The sequence below is a fragment of the Theobroma umbraticum genome, unplaced genomic scaffold (assembly GCF_002168275.2).
Source record: "Theobroma umbraticum cultivar Fairchild unplaced genomic scaffold, ASM216827v3 scaffold_51.0, whole genome shotgun sequence".
Classification (NCBI taxonomy): Eukaryota; Viridiplantae; Streptophyta; class Magnoliopsida; order Malvales; family Malvaceae; genus Theobroma; species Theobroma umbraticum.
The window spans coordinates 3408436-3412836 of NW_018397260.1; the positions used below are offsets into that span (position 1 = coordinate 3408436).

Consider the following 4401-nt stretch of genomic DNA (forward strand, 5'->3'; position numbering starts at 1 on the left):
ACGGAATATTTTTCATCAGTAAATTTCTTAGGAAAATACTGACGGATTACTGATGAAACTCAAACGCTAGCAATACCGATTGAAAACTGATGAAAAAATACCAACGAATATAAACCATTGATAAAAAAAGGTGTGCATGAATACATTACCGACTGTTTACCAACGAAGTATGCGGTCGGTGAGGTGGTCCAGTTGCTTAAGATATTGGTTAGTTTACCGATAGATTTTTCGATTGAAACGTTGAGGAGAATTTCGTCGATAAAGCCAAATTTAAACCCCGAGCTGTTCATTTTCTCTCTCCATTTATTTTTTAATCACCGATGAAAATTTTTGTCAGTGATTTTGTCAATAAACCATATTGAAACCTCGCGAGCGATCTCTTTTCACCTATTTTTCTCTTTTCTCTTTTCCTTTCCTCTCTACCTCTCCTGTCGCCCCACCCCACACTCGATCTCTGCCACTAGAGTCATTGATTGAAGCACAATAAAGAGTCGTCAATGCTGGACCCAGGCCCAACGTCGAATGCCTATTCCTTTTCTCGCCGTTTGAATTGTCGATCCCTTCGCCCATTCAATTCCACAAGCTCCACCGAGGCACCAGACTGCATTGGAGCACTGTTGATGTCAAACTCAAGCCTCCTGCTGGTTGCTTGTTCCTTCTCTTGCCGTTTCAAATGCCCAATCCCTCCACCAGTTTGATTTCGATCCCCAAACTCCAACCGACGTCCTCCTCCCCATTGTTGCTCCAGCAGGTAAGATTTGTTAGGCATATATTTGATGCTTATGCGTGTATTTTAAAATTATTTATTGGAGACTTAAAAATTTTTAATCTAGCCATATTGTAGATTTCCTAGTTAATATGTGAAATTATGGTTGTTGTAACTATATGCTAAGTTAGTTACTATATATGTTATTGCTGCCCCCATTGTGTTTTAACTCTTGTTGTGAAATTGTGAAATTTTTGCTACCCCAATATTATTATAGATTTCCTAGTTAATATGTGAAATTGTGGTTGTTGTTTGTGTGAAAGTATTGTTTTTATTTGAATGTTGTTTTGAACAATCTATTGCAGTTTGAATAATCTGCTTTAATGATAATTTTCAGAATAATTTAAATAATTAATTATTAGTAATTATGCAAAATAAATTAGGCTTTAGTTGTTAATCAATTAGAAAAATGTTTCAGTTAATTAAGCATTCAACTAATGGTTCATGTTTGGAAAAAAATTTTAGTAACAATTTAAACATAAGTTTTAAACCCAAGAAAAAAACAGTAAAATAAAAAAAAGGGAAAGAAAAACTAAATTTGTAGCAATGGTGGTGGGGTTTAGGGTTTTTCTCAAATAATTCTAAGAAAACGAAAAAAAAGGAAGAAAAAAGAGCAAAAATGGAAAAAAATTCTAAAAAAGAAAAAGAAAAGGAAAAGAAAAATAATTCTAAGACTTGGGCTTTGAAGGTATTGCACCCAGGCCCTTTAAAATTTAATAAAAAGACTTACCATTATTCCCAACCAATTTATATTACATATTTAAGGGTGGCAAAGCTATACATTTGCTATTTTATGCACATCAAAATAGAAAAAATTTAAAACTGAGGGATTAGGGAAAAAATTAACCCACCCCGCCACCCCTCTGCCTCTGCCACTAGGTGTTAATAAGTTAATTAAATAATTTAGTTAATAAAGAATCAAGTGTATTATAAGGAATTAATATATAAATTAACAAAATAATATTAGATAATATTTTATTTATTTAAATTAATTAAAAGGATTAGGGAAGTAATTACATAAGTTAACTAGTTATGAATAATAATGTATTAGTAATTAAGTAATTAACAAAATTAGTAATATTATATCATTTTATAAATATTTAAATAAATGAAGATGTTAATTAATGAGTTAATTAAATAATTTATTTCATTAAGTAATGTAAGGTGCTATAAGTAATTAAGCAATTACATGTGTTATAAGTTGGAATTTGTTGTCAATTGATATTTGTGTTAACATATGCTAACGTATAATTTAATTATATAATTAAATTTAAGATTTAGTTATATAAATTAGTTAACTAAATTAGTAATATTATTTAATTTTATAAATATTTAGGGTAATTAAATTAAGGTGGTAATGAGTTAATTAAATAAATTATTTAAGGTGTTTAGGGATTAGGGTTTAATGTTATAAGTAATTGAGCAATTAATTAAATAAGTAATATCATATAATATTATATTTATTTAATGTTTTGTAAAACAAAAGGTTTGTCATATGAACTAGTTTGCAATTAAAAGTTTTGTAGTATGTATGAGGTAAATATTCCTTTTTTTTCCCAAATTGAAACGTAGATTGACAATCTAAACTTTGGCTTTAATATTGGAGAAGTAGTGGTATGCAAAAGCTAAAGCTATAGCTTTCTACAGTGGCCAAAGAGATGATAATCATGGCAACCTCATTAACTTTATGACCAAAAACCTCCATTGCTCAAGGTAATTTCGAGGATTACTATTGATTATGAAAAATTGTTAAAATCACATTCTAAATTATGGTTTATAATTGGAAAAAGATCATTAACTAGTTACACAATGTCTAAAAACTAGTCACACAATACTTAAAACCCATGTTACGTAACGCCTAAAAACTAGTCATGCATACTTAAGTCACATAATACCTAAAAACCAATCATATAATGTCTAAAAACTAATCACATAATGCCTGAAAACTAGACACATAATGCTTAAAATGCATTCTTGCAATGCCTAAGTCACACAATGCCTAAGTCACACAATGCCTAAGTTGCGCAATGTCTTAAAAAAATGCAATGATTAAGTAACACAATGCTTAAAAGTGAGTCTCGCAATGCCTAAAAACTAGTAACGTAATACTTAATAACTAATTGATTTGCTTGCTCAAAGTTAGATTTAAGTTGTCAAAGTCATACAACATTCTAATTTATAAATATGTTTAATCAATTTCAACCCCTCAATTTTGGAGTTCTATGAATATAAACTAATAAACCTAATAACCCAAAACACATACCTTAATGTCATCTTTGCTCTTTGAGATGGCAAGAGAAAGTTGGATGGCGAGATACAAAGTATTTGGCAAAAGAGAGAAATCAAGATTTAATTTTGGGTATTTTGTCTGGATGGTAGGAGAGAGAAACTTGAGATCATTTAATTTGTCTAAAATTATTTAAAGGGCATTATTATCAAGTCATATAAAAAATTAGATAAAAACAGTTAAAATTATAATGAGGGACATTTTTGAATTGGATTTATGAGGAGGGTTATTTCTCACAATTTTTTCTAAATTAAACCATTAGCACATGAATAACACACCAAAAAAGTCCATACATATTGTTGGATTACCCGTTGAATTCAAAGTCTAAGTTGATGAATCCTTGGATCTTCAATTTATATATTTTACTTTTTAGTGATATGAGATTTAAGATATCGTACTCGCATGTGAATCTCAAAATTTTTCCCCACAATCTTTGACGTTTTTCTTTCCAAAAAAAAGAGTGACTATTTATGCCCATAATCTCCAACTCGTTTTTCTTTCATGAAAAAAGAGAGACCAACATAGAGTCCAATACTGAATTTATGTCTATATATAGAGTCCAATGCTACCTTAGAATTCATTAGTGGCCTCACTTTCCTCCATTTGTGCAAGCTCTCTCTCTTTCTTCGATCGTTGACACTAACTTAGCTTCAGTGCTCACGCAATCACCTATTTTGAACAACGAGACTAGCTCCGTCCCTCCAAAGGCATGTGGAGTCATTTGCAATGACTCACTTTTAGGTGTAGATCATGCAATTCTTGTTGAGATTTGACCTTATACTCAAACATGAAAAATAATCAAAAATTAAAATATATAACGTAGAGGAAAAATAAATTAGCATTTAATCAGAGAAATAGTCGAATCCTATAGGATCAATATTTGTGTTTTTCATGTAACTTTCAAATAAATTATAAACACTCATAGGTTTAAAAGTTACATACCTTGCTCTAGATATCGTAATTAAGAGTAAATTAAATCTAAAAATCTTTGCTTCTTTATCTTTAGGATTTGTCAAATCTTCAGCCACCCAAGTGTGTGGCCTTTAACAGTAATCCACACAGTGACTGAATAAGACTTTCTCTAAGGTAGGATTTTACTTGTGCTAGTGAGATTTTTTTCTAAAACAAAAGGATTAAAATTCTTGCCGAATCTTTTTTTTGTCAGACAAAGAAAACTATTTTTCTTTTCTTATCTTATGAAATGGTTGAAAAATGGTTGGAGGCTTCAAGCTTTTAGTTTGCTAATATAACTTATTTATATAGCCAAACTAATTTACAACCTTAAATATAATAGTTGTGTTTTAATTTAATTAAGTCTCTGAGAACTTAATTAATTTCTCACTTTATT

At 29.9% G+C, this 4401-nt stretch overlaps 1 pseudogene; it reads left to right on the forward strand.

Moving 5' to 3' along the window:
• The first annotated feature begins 3033 nt into the window (after positions 1-3033).
• The window catches only part of LOC149527177 (2-oxoglutarate-dependent dioxygenase 19-like), a 4178-nt pseudogene continuing 2810 nt past the window's right edge, over positions 3034-4401 (forward strand).